The sequence below is a fragment of the Lygodium microphyllum genome, chromosome 21 (assembly GCF_053477565.2).
Source record: "Lygodium microphyllum isolate KBCC chromosome 21, Lygodium_microphyllum_v1.1.10, whole genome shotgun sequence".
NCBI lineage: Eukaryota > Viridiplantae > Streptophyta > Polypodiopsida > Schizaeales > Lygodiaceae > Lygodium > Lygodium microphyllum.
Genome location: NC_141155.1, coordinates 116,063,623 through 116,083,285, shown reverse-complemented (window position 1 = coordinate 116,083,285; position 19,663 = coordinate 116,063,623).

The following is a 19,663-nucleotide window of genomic DNA, read 5'->3' as shown; positions in this document are numbered from 1 at the left end:
TCTCTCTCTCTCTCTCTCCACCTTCCTCTCTCTATCTCCTCCTTCCTTCCCCCTCTCTCTATCTCTCTCCCTCTCCCTCGCTCTTGCTCTCACTCTCTCTCCATGTGTTTGTCTCTCACACTCTCTCTCTTTATCTCTCATTCTCTTATCCCAATGTCATCTCTTCCTTCCCCCCTCTCTCTCTCTCCAATGTCATCTCTTCCTTCCCCCCTCTCTCTCTCTCTCTCTCTCTCTCTCTCTCTCTCTCTCTCTCTCTCTCTCTCTCTCTCTCTCTCTCTCTCTCTCTCTCTCTCTCTCTCTCTCTCTCTCAATTGGTATTTCATGGGCAGGAAATTGAGGAAGCAATATATTTTTAAGAAGTAACCCTAAGCCCCTCTATCATGGCCAAATCTGATTTCAAAAGACAAGATCATGTCACCTTTACGAGGGCGATGAAAGGATTCCAGAAGGTTTAGTCCGACAAACGTTCCCCTCACCAAGCTTGCTCCCTAGATGAGTGGGAGTTCTTATCATCATTGTGCATTAGAGGGGTGTGAAGGCTCGTGGCAAAGGCAATACTGAGATTGATGTTGAGGAAAACGCAATTGTGTGATGACCAATTGAACAGACGGTAAGCAGATCCTCTCTTGATATTTGTTACGATTGCTCTATCTCCCCATCTTATCCTATTTCGGATCACTGTTTGCAGGAAAGAGAGTGATGACCAGACAAGTCTCCCGAGGACTCTAACTTGCCTCCACGATCTACAATAGGACGACAGGCTATTGTCACCAGCAACATGCAATCACAAGGGGGGAGTCGCCCTCCAAGAGCAAGAGGAAGAGTAACACAAATATGATCATTGACTTCTACTGAGCTACAAGCAACCATTGAAATTGCATGTGGGGAAGGAGTGACATCAGGAGAAGGTGGGCACACTTTGATGGCGTAGGCAAGGAAGGGCAAGTGAAAGCTCGTACTATTGGAGAGTGATACTAACAAGGAAAGCAATGACCATCAAAGCATCGAGTCCTTTAGTGCACAACAAGGGAGTGCATGTACGCAACCCAAGAAGAATCGAACACAAAGAACCGAAAAGAAGAGCATGATAGTTGCCAGTGAAATGACTGGCGAGACCGCTCTCATAGTCACTTGCGATAAACGTATTGTACAAGCATGCTTAGAAGAACAGTTGGAAATGTTGAGGGTGAGTGCTTGTAAGAGATGGCAACATGATTTAGATTATGGTTTTTATTTATTTACGTTGATTGGATATTAATTACGTCATCATCCTATTCAGATGCAGACATCCACTCCTTTGTCACCCATCCATTATGTTGTTTGGTTTTAATGCCTACAATTAGACAAGTCACATCGAGGTACAAGCAACTCTCAAAAACCTTTTTTAGCAAGGATTATGTTAGAGGGATGGGTATATTCATAATGTCATTAGAGATTCCAAGACATCAGTGCAAGGAGGTTGATGATATGATTAGAACTGAGTGGAATCCCCATTGGCTAAAGAAGCATGAGGACTTCGAGGCAGAAATTAGCGGCAGTGATTGGGCCTTTTTGTCAAATTGCGTGTTTTATGTTTGATATGGTAACCATTGGCTCATAACATGGATGAATGAGATACGCACATGTGAGTGGCCCTAAACCGTAGGACCTTAACATTCTACAATGTGTTTGTTTCTTGAATTCCACACATGTCATGATTGGATATGATGTCAGAGATTTAAAGTATTCTATCATTACATGATGTTAATAGTGATGTGTGTCCTTGTATAGGGAAGGAAAGAATGCAAGAACATGAACTAGCCATGCTAGGGGACGTGGCAGCTGCCGGTAAACAAGCGTGACTCGTGGTTCTTTTTCCCCACAATACAATGCCAATAAAAATGGTCTGTATTTTTGTAGAGGGGGATACAATTTTTGATTTTCAACCGACAATGTTGGAGGATGTGCCAGCCACAAACACTGGTGAACTAACATGTCTCAACAATACTATCTACAATAACATTTTGAACGAAAAATATGTTGCTAATTATGAATTTATCATATAGAGGGCCATACTGAAAGTCACGTGGAATTCTACTTGCAAGACATCGTCTCCCACGAAGCTACAATGGTGCAACATGTTCTAACCACACATGCAGGTAAACAAACATGTAAGAAGAATATTATCTATTGTTAACATTCGATAATAAGAATATGTTACTAATCGAGGAGTCAATGTGCAGAGGTCCACAACATTGAAAGCCCTATGGAAGACCCCTTGCAAGTCATTGTCTCCCATGCCGCTATGATGGCGAAGGTGGAGTGGTCTACTGTTCTCTATGACCCATTCAAGATCGGACACTCATTGCAAAATGATCAGCCAAGTGAGGCATTCTCTCAATTGGTAGAGGCATCGAAGGAGGTCAACCAAAACAAGACAGTCGAGGTTGACGAAGAAACCACAAACATAGCATGCAATATCATGGTGGTTTGGGTCTCCCTGAAGATAGTGTCGTACATGGATTGGGGGATGGAATCTCATCATGGAACTCCCATATTGAGGCAAAGTTAGTCGATGCCATGTATCTGACTAATCATGTTCTCAAAGGACGCATGGATGTTACTATTCCTTACAACAACACACTCCACGGTAGAGCTTATTGAGCAGGTTGTGGAGGATAGACACCGACGAATGGAGTCAAGGCAAAAGTGTTGGGCCTTACGCATGGCACATGTTATTCATTGCGAGACACCTGTATGTGTTATTAGATGTAGAGAGGTGAGAGTTTTAAAGTCATGATATGCTCATGCTAGACACTATTTATGTATCACACTTGTTGGCTCCATTTAGTGAGTATAATTACTAAAATTAGTATTTCAATCTTTAAATGCAAGTACATGTGCTATATATTCTAGCGTACATGCGTTCAAATATCACTTACAATGGAATCATCCCTCTAGAGTTCACGAAAGATGACATTACTGTGAATGAGTGGGTGCGATATACATTAGAATCCCCAATGGGAGGTCAATATGAGATCCAATTTTATTAAACTATTGTTGATATGTTTTGTAAACATTTAGTAGATTCCTAATACGTTATATGACTACCAAATACGTGTAGGTGGCATGCAATGTGGTAGGGCTTTTTGGAGCTCGTTCTTGCAAATGTACACAAAAGAAGGGGACACCATTTTAGATTGCAATGCAGGATGTGGTGACTTTGCATTGGTAGCACTGAATTCCAATAGACTGATTGCATGTCTGTATCGCTTCGCCGAAGCTAGAAAATATCTAAGAGCAAAGGTAACATTTTATGTAAACTTGTACAATATCTGATTGTAATATAGTGTTCTTTTTCATCATGCCAATACATGCGTACTCACCCTTCCACATGTGCATGTACAACTACCTCCCACAACCCAAAAATTAATCGTGTTTGATATGAATGGGGTGCTTCTACGTAGGCGGCCAAAGAAAAAGGGATCGTTACCAGTGAAGCCCCTAGAAGTGGGCAAGTATTGGGTGATTTTGTGGCTAGGGCTCGCCAAGTTTTTGAAGAAAATATCTACATTGTTTGACATTGCCATCTGGAGCTCCATGAAGGAAGACAACTTAAGTGAGCTACTCCAATTGGTTAGAAGTGAATGTGTGAAGTCGTCAAAGCAAGCACCAACCTTTGTATTCCAATATGGACAAGGAAAGTGCAGAGTAACTCCCACAACAACTTCTGCCAAAAGGAGTTACACAAAGCCCCTTTTCATGAAATGTTTTGATGACATTGATTAGCCACACTTCAGCCCAACAACAACACTATTTGTGGATAATAGCAAAGAAAATATGCAGATGAATCCACCAACACCTTTATATGCCCACCCCCATTTGAGGGAAACCCCATGGACATAGTCCTTCTAGTGCACATGCTTTCCTACTTGACCGAGCTAGTGTGCTTTCGTGGTTCAGTCCTAGACTTTGTTAGGGATCACCAATTCCATCCCCCAACAATGAAACTCGATTGATATTTGATTTGCATGATAAATATGTACTTTTAGAATTATTAGATTCTTTTTATTTACAAGCATAATAAAATGAGGATGAGAGGGAAGAGGAGAAAGAGAGAGGAATGTGCAAGTGAAGGAGATTCTGTATAGGCATTTGCTCAAGTGTAATACTACAAGATGTGTAAACAGATCATGTGCAAAATATCTAGGGAAGGGTGGAATGTAGAAATATGCATGCATGTGAATGTATGTGTGCACAGTGGATTGAGTAACAATGAGGTAATATTGTTGTCTCGATATTAACTATTCGAACAAAGTGAAAACAATAGATATCTCACGTTACTACAGTGAGTGTAATAAACTATTTGATACCATATTCTCTTGTAGTACATCCACACAATAATGCTTGATTGAAAGTAGCGAAAACATATGCAATGTAGTTTTGCCTATGTGTGCACAATGGAAGTGATATATCAAGATATAATATCAAATCATGCACATAAAAGTGAGAGGTACGTAAATGTATATATGCATGCGGGATAACAATGTGATATTCTTTTCATCCTGATATTAACAGCTAAAAGTGTTTAAGATAATTTACCTCATGCAAACCCTTGACCCTTGTAATAATAAGAGGGTTGTGAAAGACGGATAGATGACCCTTGCAAAATTAAGAGGGGGGAGATAAAGAGAAGTTGCTAATTTAGAGTGTGTGTGTGAGTGAGAGAGAGAGTGAGAGAGTGAGTGAAAAGTTGCTAATTGAGAGAGAGAGAGACAGAGAGAGAGAGAGAGAGAGGGAGGGAGAGTGCAGGAGAGGGAGAAAGTGAAAAGTTGCTAATTGAGAGAGAGAGAGAGAGAGAGAGAGAGAGAGAGAGAGAGAGAGAGAGAGAGAGAGTGTGTGTGTGTGTGTGTGTGTGTGTGCGCACGCGTGTGTGTGTAAGAGGGGGAGAAAGAGAGGAGTTGCTTATTTGGTCTAGTGCTCTTTGATCTAATATTCATTAGTTGCTTTATTTAAGTTGTGCAAATCTTGGCCATTCCTGTCGTTGCACATTAGGAAGCAGAGGCCTATACGATGATAAATGGAGCTGTGCACTCTAAAGGTATAAGAATTTCCCAAAACAGATAAAAACTCATCAACATTGGCACCAAGTGACACAATGCAAGAGCACTATGATATACCCGTATATTATTTTTAAATACTCTACTTTGAGGATATATACCATGAAACAAATCATGCAATGGCTGTGGTGGACGTTGCAACGGTGGCAACATTACTTTTCCATTCCGACAACAATATTTACCAAACAAAATCGATCCTTGCACTTGACTCTCACATCTCCACAATTTAGCCAAACATCGCTCACACATCTCGGAAAGACTTCCCATGGAATGCACAATTGGGTCTTGAAATAGCAATATTGTAGTTGCAGGATGAATATCCATTGCAGGCAAAGCATGCAAAATGGAGCAAAAACCTCCATTTTGAGGGCTAAAGGTTGGACCATTATTGACACGTGACTCGTTAATCACAGGATTTCCTAGATTTTATCTATTTTCAATATTGCAATTATAATTCATAGAAAAAGCAAATTGTTACTCAATCAATTCACCATTCCCATCTAGAACCCCCATGCGAAAATGCATATTTTGCATACTATCCAAGGTACTCTGTCTCTCTGTGAAATGTTTTGGCACCCAACCATAGCAAAATACATCTCTTTGTGCCCCCTTCGACCATGTTTTGTTCGTAGCTGAATCATTTGAGTCCTAAGTCTAGCAACTTGTCGTCGTCTATGGCGTGTAGAGTCAAGTCTATGCATATGAATACGTAACACATAATCTCTGCTAGTTGACCAATGTGAAAATCCCATATTGACTGGATTCTCACAAAGCTTGGATGCCAAGAGAGACCATGCATTCTTTCAAAAAAAGACTTGATTGGGGTTAGTATTTTCAAAAAGACTTAAGAGTAGAACCAATCTAGAATCACATAATTCAAAACATTGTAGTCATTTATTTAAATCAACAAAATGTTGCGTGCAAGGAATGCTAGTACTCAAAATAAACTTTATATATATTTATATTCCATATATCATTAGATATCTTATCCAAAGAGAGACAAAGAAAATTTCTATCTAACCACTAAGCGATCCCCCAAGTTTTCTCTCTAGATTGCAAGACAATAAGTTTTCCCTATAAACCTTAAGACAGAGAGAGAAGGATAGAGAGGGAAGGAGGGAGGGAGGGAGGGAGAGACATGAAATTTCAAATTTAATCAAATATTATAATTAGACCAAACACTAAGATCAAATATTACTCTCATACGCATCACATTGCAAAAATCAATAAAGTTCTATCTACATTGCAATGCCAATACTTAGCAGAGACTTGATGAAGATTCAAGAACTACCTTTGCCATGACAAAAATAGTAGCAGAGTTATCTCTTCACAAATTGCAGAGGTTTCACAAAAATAAAGCATATATCACCATAAGAGAGAGGAAGGGAGGGAGGGAGACATGAACATTTAAATGTAAAAATCAATTAAGTTTTCTCTCTAGATTGCAAGACATTAAGATTTCCCTATAAACCCTAAGAAAGAGAGAGAGAAGGAGAGAGATGGAGGGAGGGAGAGACATGAACATTCACATTTAATCAAATATTATAATTAGACCAAACACCAATATAAAATATTACTCTCATATGCATCACATTGCAAAAATCAACAAAGTTCTATCTACATTGCAAGAGGCAATGCCTCTTCCTACAGACAAAACCTCAAGAAAGAAGTATCACATCACATTGCAAGCACCCAATACATTTTACTTAGTTTAGCTTTACTACATCAAATCCAATGTAGGCCCCACAAAAAGGAACGTCCACACATCACTACAAAAAAGGGGTGGCCCAAGCACTATAAAATAATATGGAACCAATGATAAGCTTGATCCTGAGCAAGTCCTCACCCTTAGTTATGGCCATTCATTTGACAACTCAATTGTTGCAGTAAGGCATTAAACCTATTAACATTCATTTGAAACTGCAAGAATGGTAGTCGACAACCTCTCTGGCAAATCACAGGTTCATGGTTATCTCCAAGCCCCCAAAACGATGCCCACATATCATTCACCAATAAATTCATCAACCTGCTTGTCTCAAAAATAATTGTTGAAAGTTCCCTTACTTCAGCACCCAAACCACTCGAGACTTGTTGAAGAACACTTTGGGTGTGCTTTGTCTCACACACAACACTATATAAACCCTTAGCCTGTTCATGTAGCTTTGCGGAGTAAATAGCAAGTGCATGATCAACACGTGTGCATAAACTCGTCTGCAATTCCATCAACTCATTCATCTTTGCCTCGAGACATTTAAAGTCTAAAGAACTTGAAGCAGCCTCTGTGTTCCTTCGAACCCTTGCTGTTCTTGCAGATTTAGTAACATACATTCCTTGTTGCCTTGCCACTTCTTTCATTTTTCGCACACTAACTTTATAACTCTATTAGACTCCACATTTTGGCTGCAACAACATATATAAATATACAAATGATTATCTCCAAAAAAAGGATACAACACCTAGTTGTAAATACAATTAGAGCTATCTTCCATACCCATGCGAACAGCTCCAAGCAGGCAAGCATCGAAGAGATGATGTCATGGCCGTTTTCTTTAATTCCATTGAATCAAATGCATTCAATGGTGTCGAATGTACTATGTCTGGGACATCGTCCATGGCATTTCTTTGTTACATGATGGCTACACGAAACTTTCAAGACATTATAAGAGTTCTAATAGAGAAATCTCAAAGCCACTCAAGATACAATCGATAAACACATTTGCAATCAAAAACCCTAAATTCAAGGTGACCCAGACTCAAAGATAAAAGAATAGGCACGCACATGAGCACATGTGTAAGTGGGGCCATACATGAGCGCATGCATACATGGTTCTCTCCAAAGGCCAACTAATAACCCCTCCCTCTAATGGATGTCCATGCATCCACATTTGCACATGACTCTCACATCATCGAAGGCCTAGCAAGCACCACTCAAACTTGAAAGCAAAAGAATAAACATGCATTAGACCCAACATGCATAAGCAAATGTGTATATGCCCATGGTGGGCACATGCGTACATAGTGCTCAATAAAGGCCAGCCAAGCATTTTCTAATCTTCCCTCCGTTCTCTCTCTCTCTCTCTCTCTCTCTCTCTCTCTCTCTCTCTCTCTCTCTCTCTCTCTCTCTCTCTCTCTCTCTCTCTCTCTCTCTCTCTCTCTCTCTCTCTCTCTCTCTCTCTCTCTCTCTCTCTCTCTCTCTCTCTCTCTCTCTCTCCAAGCCTTGCCAATGGATGTTCGTTCGTCTACATCCGTACATAGGGCTTGCCAGAGGGTCGAAGATGTTGTAGATCCAAAGGTGTTTGAGGCTCCAATTAAAAGAAAACCAAGGTGAAAGATGGAAAAAGAAACCATTAAAATGGCTCTAAAAAAGTTTTGTAATCTAAAAGAGATAAACAACATATTTCAAAATGTAGACTTCCATCAATCTAACAAGGCAAATAAGAAGTCTCGTAGAGGTTATACATACACCAAGCAAACTATAGATCCGAGGATGTGCTTATGTGGTGATTCTTTCAAGTTAACATTGCCAAAAACCTATCAAGGTAAACTTTGAATGAAGCAAGTTATGCATTAAGGGCAATGTTATCCAGTGTAAGGGGATGAGCCTATACGGCGATTCATCTGGGTCAACATCGTTGAGCACCTATTAAGACTTACTTTCAAAGAAGTAAGTTGCACATCAAGGGCAATGTTCCCAGGTGTGACCAAGCTCTCATTCTTGTGAGTAATTAACTCACATACTCCATCCTCTGTACGACCTGCACTATCAATAAGATCTTTCATCTTCTCATCACGATCATCCAAGGGTCCAGCATGTGGCCAATATTTTCGAATATGGTCGTATATCTCCCGTATATAGCCCTTGATTTCTTCCAACTCTTCCTGTATTCTCACTCCATCACCAAGGTTCCCTTCATATTTCTCCCCCAGCATTCTCTCAATCCTCTCCAGGCGGCTACCAATGTTCTCACTAAGAGAAATCGAAGCTCTTTGATGTCGAAATAATGTCTTCACTTGTTTCTCAATGCCGTCCAAACGACGAATGATTCTCAAGAACCCAATAAAACTATCATATCCTCCAACATGCTTGAGTGCACGACGAATTGCCTTCCTCCTTGTAATGTCTTTCACCTTGCGCATACACATTGGTTCGCTATGAATGCAGTGTACAACATTTGATGCAGACACGTCCTTTTTTGCTGCAAAAGCCTCCATGTTGTGCAAAACACATGCATTAACATTAAGATACATATCAACTATCCTTAAAATTTAGAAACAGTGAAAAATCCTAAACAGCATTAGATTAGCCTTCCAATACATTAAATTTGAAACATATGTGATTTACACCATGTGATCGATCACGATAAGATTTACTACAGCAAGCATCACTTGGAGTGAGGTTCCAATCTATTTATCCCACATGCAGGACTCAAGTGGATCCTTCATTAACTCACATACAACTAATCCAAGCAAATTCACATGGCTTCCTAGTAGGCCAAAGATTAGAGGTATTGCCACAATGGACGTATTCATTTGAATATCCCTATGAGTACATCCCTCATGATGCGAAACCCCTCTCTTAGTCTCTTGTCTTTGTTCACAACCCATTGACAAATTCAAAGTTCTCTATAATTATACCCACCTCACAAATTGTAGTGAGCAAAGTCAAGGATGGATATTTTAATGTACATAATGTTACAACAACCAATGAGTTGGGCTTTTAATTGGAATGAGGTTTTTTCCCCAGACCAAGAGGATCGATCACGATAAGATTTACTACAGCAAACATCACTTGGAGTGAGGTTCCAATCTATTTATCCCACACGCAAGACTCAAGTGGATCCTTCACTAACTCACATACAGGTATTTCAAGCAAATTCACATGGCAAAGTGAATGATTGATCTATCTCTCAATAATGAAAGTCATAAATAAATAGTATTATCACTTAGCCCCTGGTGCATTGAATGCTATAAAATGGACCTCTATAGTCCAAGGGTGCGCACTACACAATATCCTTCCCTAGAAAAGCACTACTTAATAATCCATGAAGAACATAAGTATAGAAATTTGTAGTCCCTACATTAGAGTTCAAGAGATATGGCTGCATCCTGGTACCTACAGGGGTTGATAATATAACACAGATCTTAAAATTAATATAGAAGATAATAAAATAAATCCCCATATTGTTGATATCTTGCACTCGATGTCTTAAAATGCATATCTTAATCTTAAAATGATTATTCTAACATAATGTACATCCTCATATTTTAAAGTGTGTGGGTAGGTGTTCTCTATATAAATCCAACATTGAAAACTCCACTATTTCAAAGCCGAGAGAGAGACACACACGCACACATACAAACACAATGTTTGCCTATAAAACCAAATTATTAAACAAACTCAAATCAAAATACGAAAAAATTTGCATCCTACATGAGACCCTAAGCGAGAGAGAGAGAGAGAGAGAGAGAGAGAGAGAGAGAGAGAGAGAGAGAGAGAGAGAGAGAGAGAGAGAGAGAGAGCATGTCAGAGAGAGAACTAGGGAGAGAGAAAGAGGAGAGAGAAAGACTGCAAGAAGAGAGAGAATAAGAGTGACAATTAGAGAGAAAGACTAGATTTAGAGAGAGAAATACAAGAAAGAAGGGGAAGCCATAGAAGCTGTGAGCAAGAAGGGAGAGAAAGTCTGTAATTGTATTAATGTGTCAAAAAGATGTGAAAATTTACATCTTCTCTCCTTTTATACCAATGTCAGTGTGACATGGCATAACATCAACATTATTAACACTTATTTGCTATTCCCAGCTTCTTACAATCCATCCCTTCCCAAAAGTTTTTGTCCTCAAAAACAAACCTAGAAACAACTAGAGAGGAAATGGATAGAACAGAGTACTACTCTGTTTTACAGCTTTACAAATGGGAAATGAATGAAGAATGACCATTACAAGAGCTGAATTTGAAGAACGGAAGTAAGGCCCAACTATATACATGATTTGAAGTACTTCAGAAGCAAATGGAGCCCTAAAGTCTTCAACAATAGTCCCAGAACAAAGTAGATAGCTTGCTGAATAAACAGTCCCTGTTGGACCAAATCTGCCATAACTTTTGATAGAAGTGTCCAAATGAAATGTACCACATATCAAAACGAAGCTCTTGAAGAGCACTTTAAGCCCATATAGATAGCTTAATTCTGAAAATTAGGTACGATAAAAACTGTTCTAAAATAGCGTGCTGTCCTAAACCAGTCTGTATCAAACTAGCTCCATAAGCAATAGGCTTCAGCCACCAATGTCTCCCTCAAGTATGGATACTCATCCAATATAGAATCAGGTCTCCAAGAAGCCTCTTCAGAAGGTAAACCTCTCCATTTGATCAAATATTCCACAATAGAATGTGATCAAAGCTTCTTTTCGCGCTGACCTATAACAGCCTCTGGGATGTACTGAACAAGACCATCTTCATCAATAGGTGGCAGCTCATCAACTATATCCACTGGATCACCATAATAGGGCTTGAGCTGACTAACATGGAAGACGTTATGAATCTTTGTAGAAGAGGGAAGCTCTAGTTTGTATGCCAAATCTCCAATTCGCTTAAGGATCCTGTAAGGGCCATAAAACCTGTGGGCAAGCTTATTACTAGATCCATCTTTCAACGTAGAGTACTTGGATTTAGGCACTTTCAACAAAACCAGCTCTCCTTCTTGGAGCTCTAAAGGCCTCCTCTTCTCATCAGCATACATCTTCATTTGATCTTGAGCCTTCCTTAGATTCACCTTGCATTACTGAAGAAGGGTCTGCATTCTTTCCAACTCTTCCTTCCCATGAGGATTGATCTTTTCATTAAAGATGACTGTGGGTAAGGGCACCTTGTAACCATACAAAGCCTCAAAGGGTGAAACTCCTATGCTCGCATGAGTGGAATTGTTGTAAGCAAACTCAGCAAGGTGTAACCAAGAATCCCATGAGGTTTGGACATCATAGCAAAAATAACGAAGATAAGTCTCCAACCATTTATTAACTCTCTCTGTCTGTCCATCAGTTTGGGGATGATAAGCCGTAGATGGAGCCAACTTAGTGCCCATAGATGTAAATACCGCTTTCCAGAAGTTACTCATAAACTTTGAGTCCCTATCATGGACAATCACCTGCGGTAATCCATGTAGTCTAAAAATATGCTCCATAAACTGGTTGGCCACTTGAGAAGTAGTAAACTGAATTTTTGTTAGGATAAAATGAGCTGCTTTGGTGAGTCTGTCAACCACCACATAAATACTATTCCACTCCTTCTGAGTAGTAGATAACCCAGTAATAAAGTCCATAGTAATATGAGTCCATTTACCCGTAGGAATAGGCAATGGCTGCAATAAACCCCCTGGCTTATGGGTGCTATCCTTATTTTGCTGACAAGGCATACACTTCATAACGAAGTCCTTGACATCTTTCCACAGTCCTTTCCAATAAAAGCTCTTGCTGATCCTGTCATAAGTCTTGAAAACTCCCAAGTGTCCAGCTAAAGGCGAAGAATGCATCTCCTCCATATTTTTTCGCTTGAAAGAAGAAGTAGAGGGAATAACAATCTTGCCCTTCCACCAAATAAGACCATTTTTAAGCTGGTAATGTGAGTTTTCTTCCATAACACCTTGCTGTAATTTCTGAAAGATTTGGCTGAATTCCTCATCTAAGAGATATGCCTCTTGTAGCTCTTCAATCCAATCACTATGTAATTCCGTCATGGCTGATACTTTGCAGGCCCACATACGAGAGAGAGAATCAGCCACTATGTTATCTTTGCCCCTTGTATGAGTGATGTCAAAGTCATAATTTTGTAATGTTGCTACCCATCGTCGTTGCTTTGGAGTAAGATTTGACTGAGTAAGGAAATACTTGAGTACGCGATGATCACTATGTACTCTGAATCGGCTGCCATATAAGTAATGGTGCCACTTCTTGATTGCATGCAAAATAGCCAACATTTCCTGATCATAAACATTCATGGCCATCTCCTTATCAGTAAGCTTACGGCTTTCAAATGCAATTACTCCATGCTCCTGAAGCAAAACAGCCCCAATGCCACGGCCACTAGCATCACATTGTATAGTAAACTCTTTAGAGAAATCCGGGCATACAAGAATAGGAGCGGAGGTAAGTAATTCCTTTAACTGGTTGAAGCTGCTATCTGCAAGAGAATCCCAAAAGAAAGCCTCTTTCTTCAACCTGTCAGTTAAAGGGGCTGCAATTGCCGCATAATGCTTTATAAATCTGCGATAGAATGAAGATAGACCAAGAAATCCTCTAAGAGAGGTAGTAGTAGTAGGCGTTGGCCAATCTTTTATGCATTGCACCTTCTTGGGATCAGCCTGTATTCCTTTTTCACTGACTATATGTCCCAAGTATTCCACTTCAGTCTACATGAAAGAACACTTCTTCTCCTTAGCAAAAAGCCTATGATGTCTCAACACATCAAAAACCTTCCTCATATGCGACAAATGATCCTGAAAAGTCTTGCTGTAGATCAAAATGTCGTCGAAGAACACCAAGACAAACTGAAAGAGGAAAGGTTGTAGAATCTTATTCATCAGGCTTTGAAAGGTAGCTGGAGCGTTTGTAAGGCCGAATGGCATCATCAAGAAATGGTAGAGCCCACAATCAGTCCTAAAAGCAGTCTTGACTTCATCACCCTCTCTCATGCGAATCTGATGATACCCTGATCTCAAATCAATCTTCGTGAAGAATCGAGCCCCTTTAAGCTCATCAAGCAAATCATCTATCCTGGGTATAGGATACCTGTTCTTCACTGTTATCTTGTTAAGATCCCTGTAGTCAATGCACATTCTGAAAGATCCATCTTTCTTTTTGACTAACAGGACTGGGGATGCATACGGTGAAGAACTGGGTTCAATAAATCCCATTTCAAGAAGCTCTTTGATTTGCTTGGCTACTTCCTCTCGTTCACATTTTGATAGTCTGTAAGGTGGCTTATTGATTGTCTTTGAGTTGGGTTCCAAATCAATGGGGTGATCCACCGCTCTCTTAGGAGGCAATGAAGTAGGTACTTCAAATAAATCTCTGTACTCCTCAAGAAGAGCTGTCAAGGCTGGATGGTTTGCTGAATTATTGGACTGATCCTGTGTTTCTTTGTTCAAATGCAATACAAATATCTGTGAGCGCTTCTTGTACTCTTTCTTGAGTTGTTGAATGGTGATAAGCTGAAAATTAGATTTACTAGGGATCCCCTGTAAACGGATGAGCTGTCCATTGGAGAAAAACTCCATATATAACTGTGAGAAATCCATAGTAATCCTGCCTAAGGTCATCAACCAGTCACAACCAAGTACAATATCTATGGGCCCCATTTCCAAAGTGATCAGGTTTACTTTGACTTCAAAATTTTCAGCCATCTGCAAAGAAACCAGTGGACAAATCTGTGTGCCGATTTCCTCTTCACCATTAGCCACTTGTACTCTAATGGGCTGCTGTAAGTCGGTGGGAACACAATTCAACTTGTACAAAATGGATTTATTGACAAAACTGTGGGTACTGCCACTATCTATCAGGATGAACACTGGCTTTCCACATATGCTTCCCTTCATACGAAGTGTATTAGGGTTCTTAGATCCCGTCCAAGCATCCATAGAGATAGAACAATTAGTGGCAGTAGGCAACTCATTACAAAATCCACCAGGATCAAATGGGATATCACCGCCTGGATCAAAAGGAAAAGAGTCAGATCGATCATAGAAATACTCCTGTCCACCATTATCCTCAAAATCTTCATTTTCAGCATTGATTGGGACTGCATTAACTTCATCTATGTCATTTTCAAGGTCCTCAAGAACTAGCATACTCTGAATTTTTGGCTTGGCATTTTTGTATACACACTTTGAAGCATGGTCAGGAGTATACTTTTCTCCACACTTGAAGCATAAGCCTTTGTCCTTTCTTTCCTTGTAAAGATCCATGGGAATATTTCTGGAATTTGTATTGGCTGAAGTAGACTTAGGCTTATTGTCACCTTGCTTAAATTCAACCTTTGGACTGTTTGCTGTCCTGAAATTGCTTTGAAGCCTAGAAGCATTAAATGAAGGATAAGTTGGTATCCGTAAGCTCCCACTAGGCATATGATTGCTGCCATAATTGTTACCAACTTGCCCTTGCTTTAAAACAGTCCTTGGCTGTCCATAACTTGGCTGAAATGAAGACTCTTTCCTATACTTCCTTCCAAAGCGCTCTGCAAGCTCAATAGCCTTGAAAAGTGAAGTAGGATTCTGCGCCATAACATCAGCTGACAAGGATGGTTCTAAACCATACATGAACTTGTGTAACTTGGCCTCATCACTGATGTTTTCCACATACATGGTCAAGTTGAGGAATTGGTTTGTATATTCTCTTACACTTAGGCCCCTTTGTTCCAAAGCATACCATCTTCGTTCTAACTTCTCTTTTTCAAGAGGTGAAACAAAGACTTCAGCCATAAGTGCCTTGAAAGCTTCCCAATTCTCAATAAGTACATTCTCTTTCTTAATATACCTCCACCAAGTGTGAGCAAATCCTTCTAAGTGGAGGGAGGCAAAATGTATCTTCATGTCATCAGTTTTAGGAAATATGTCGAAGTAAGACTCCATCTTAGAAGTCCATTCCTCTAATTTTGATGGTGAAGATGACTGGCCATTGAATTTGGATAAAACAATTTTATCCTTGAATTCTCTATCATGGAAAGGTTGCTGTCCCAAAACTGGCTGATCGGAATTTCTAAGTACAGAACCCCCAGAATGAGATTGAAATCTTCCAACAGGTGGCTGAGAATTACCATGTAATCTTCCTGTTGGTAAAGCACCCCTAGAATGCTGAGTATGCAGTCCAAAAGCTTGAGTATTGGCACCGTTCAAACTGCCCAAATAGTCATCATGCCTTTGTGAAGCTTCTCCCACTTCATATTGACTATTGGGTATGCCTCTCCTTCCTATGATCCCATCCCCATAACCATTTTGGTTGGATGGCTGAAGTGGAACTGAGGGGTCACTATTTGAACAAGCCTTCTCATTTGCTTCTTTTGATCCCTTTTGTGACTGCATGAGTTGAGAAAATTGTGCCATAAGTTGGGCATTAGATTCTACCAACTTATCAATGGAAGCATTGGTTCGGTTAGTTGATTCCATCATCTTCTCAACAGTAGACTTCGTTTGATCAAATGATAAAATCATATGCTCCATTGCTGACAAAATAGTCTCATGATGTTCCTTATGTCTAAGTTCATGGGCACACAAAGCGTCATTGAGAATACTAATCTCTCCTTGTTGAGGCTCTTCAGGGTTCTCTTGAAGTGTGCTTTCCATCATAGAATCCCTGATTTGCTGTGCATAGTCCTCCTGGACCTTATTTTTGCATTTATGCCCTGCCATACTAGTGCAGTCCTGCAGTACCCCCTGTCAGTAAAACGGCTATAACTTTGGCTAGAAAACTCCGATTGCAAAACTTTTTTGTGCGAATCGAAGCTTACAATGCCCTCTTCGAGATGAGCTATAGCACGCTATAACAGGTTTAGGACAGAAAATTCTGTAACTGAATTTCAGAGTCTGAACTGTCCAGTCTTGCACCCTGTTTAGACCTGTAAGTGCCCTGTTTTGACCCTATAATGCAAGAAAGTAACCTCCAATGGCTACCAAACCCTGCAAAGGGTATATAGGACCTGTGGGTACCCTGTAGTACCTGCACCTGTACTTCAGTATCAAAGGGTGTACCTGTATCCACCTGTAAATACCCTGTGGGTAACCTGAAAATGCCCTGTTTTACCCTGTTTTACTCCAGTAGGTACTTGAGTCGTTGGAAAGTCTTCAATCTTCAATTCTCCACTCGCTGTATCTATGTGAGGGATAAAACGGCAGGACGGGCTCCCTACACGGGCTCCGAATCACCGGGAGGTGGGCAAAGTTCCCCCCGGGTCGGTTGGTTGCACCCCTTCGAGATCTTCGATAGTGAGGGAGGGTCACCTCTCTTTTGTCCCACTATCTCCCCCGGCATCCACCTTTTTCGTCGGTGGGAATATCAACATGGCAGAGGCTAGTGTGCTAAGCAATCAGCATGATATGCAATTGAAAAATAACCATTCAGCCTTTCATGAGATGCAATTGATTGAGATAAAAGAACTTGAGATGGGAGAAGGGTTTTACCTATGCAATTCAGTGACTCACTGATTGCTAGTACTTACCCTTTACAATTTTCCAATTTAGGCAAAAGAGAATCAACCAATCAATTGGATTAGAGTAAGCAAAGGAATCAATCAATGTATTCAGTCCATAGGATTCAAATGTTATGCTGAAATCTCAGATTAAGGCCATTCATTCACTGATTGAAGCTAATATGCATTAGGCAAGCATTGCATTCATGAATAGATGAATTCAAGCAAAGGTTGGCTGAGAATTTGGTGAAAATGTTCAATTCTTTAATCTCTCAGTCAAATGGCTTAAGCTCAGCAATTGGATTAATGAGAGAGATTAAAAATTGAAGAGAAATACCTTGACATGGCTGAAAATAACTTGCCAAATGCTTGATAGGGCTCCCGGTTGTCCAATGTTAGCAAAATAATCCATGAAGCTTGCTTATCTGATGGTAGAGACCAATCTTGAAGCTTCAAATGCTTGAAATTAAAGCATTAAATCCGTTTTCCCCAAATTTTTGCTCCATAGAAGCTCTTGATCTTCAATCTTAAGCCATCCCGTGCTTAATCCTTGCAATTTGTTGAAGAATCCTTGCTGAAATGATTCCACGGGCCAAAAGGATGAAAAATCTTCAAGAAATTGTCAAGAAATGGAAGCTTGGGCTGAAGCTTTCATGGCTGCCCATGGACTGTTCACCTAGGGTTTATGAAGAGGTTAAGGAGCCATGAATGGAGCTGATTCTTTCCTTTTTACTGATGATATTACTTGCCAAGGGATCAGGAAGAGTGCCAAGGGCTGGTGAGGAAGCAACCTGAGCAGGATGCAGGCTGGAATCAGCCCGAAAATTACGCCGCAATTTTCGGGGCTGTTTCTTGCTCCATGGCTGAGAAAAGCTTGAGCAATCCTATGCTCTTTCTAAAGGTCTTGAACTGAGGAATCATTTCCATGTGGTACTTGACCAAGAAACTCAGGGATAAGAGAGATATGAACTGATCTTCAGGGCTGATCTTCCATGAAACCTGCAGGAAACTCCAGGAAAGGGGAAAGAGGAACCCCTCTTTTCAAAGTAACCACAGTTTGTTCTCAAACTAAGCCCGGTTAACCATCCTTTACCCTAGTTACCTCCATTTTTGCATAAAATTTGATGACGTCCAGCCATTTAAGCCTTTACCCGCCATATCTGACCTTGGATATCTCCAAATGTAGTCATTGCTAACTGTAGTTGTCCTGCAGCACTCCACTAGTCACTGTCTTGTACCATTTTTGTCTGAAATTGGTTTTGAAATAGGAAAATGAGAGTGAAAATGGAAGAAAATAATGGATCAAAGACTGAAGCTCTGATACCACTTGTCAGAGAGAGAACTAGGGAGAGAGAAAGAGGAGAGAAAAAGAGTGCAGAAGAGAGAGAAAGACTGCAGGAAGAGAGAGAAATAGAGTGACGAGGAGAGAGAAAGACTAGAATTGGAGAGAGAAAGACAGGAAAGATGTAGAAGCCATGGAAGCTTGGAGCAAGAAGGGAGAGAAAGATTGTAAATGTATTGATATGACAAAAGATGTGAAAAATTACAACTTCTCTCCTTATATACCAGTGTCAATGTGACATGGCATATTATTAGTATTCTAAGTATTCCCAGCTTCTTACAGATTTCAGAAATTTTTTGTACAAATCGAAGCTAACAATGCCCTCTTCGAGATGAGCTATAGCACTCTATAACAGGTTTAGGACAGAAAATTCTGTAGCTAGATTTCAGAGTCTGAACTGTCCAGTCCTGCACCCTGTCTAGACCTGTAAGTGCCTTGTTTTGACCATGTAATGGAAGATAGTAACCCCAAATGGCTACCAAACCCTGCAAAAGGGTATATAGGACCTAAGGGTACCCTTTAGTACCTGCACCTGTGCTTCAGCAATGAAGAGTGTACCTGTAACCACCTGTAAATACCCTGTAAGTGACCTGTAAATTTCCTATTTTACCCTGTTTTGGTCCTGTAGGTACTTGAGTCTTTGAAAAGTCTTCAATCTTCAATCTTCCACTCGATGTACCTGTGTGAGGGATAAAACGGCATGACAGGCTCCCTACACGGGCTCCAAATCACTGGGAGGTGGGCAAAGTTCCCCTCGGGTCGGTTGGTTGCACCCCTTCGGGATCTTCGATAGTGAGGGAGGGTCACCTCTCTTTTGTCCCACTATCTCCCCCGGCATCCACCTTTTTCCTCGATGGGAATATCAACATGGCAGAGACTAGTGTGTTAAGCAATCAGCATGATATGCAATTCAGAAATATTCATTCAGCCTTTCATGAGATGCAATTGATTGAGATAAGAAAAATTGGGATTGGAGAAGGGTCTTACCGCTGCAATTCAGTGACTCACTGATTGCTAGTACTTACCCTTTTACAATATTTCAATTTGGGC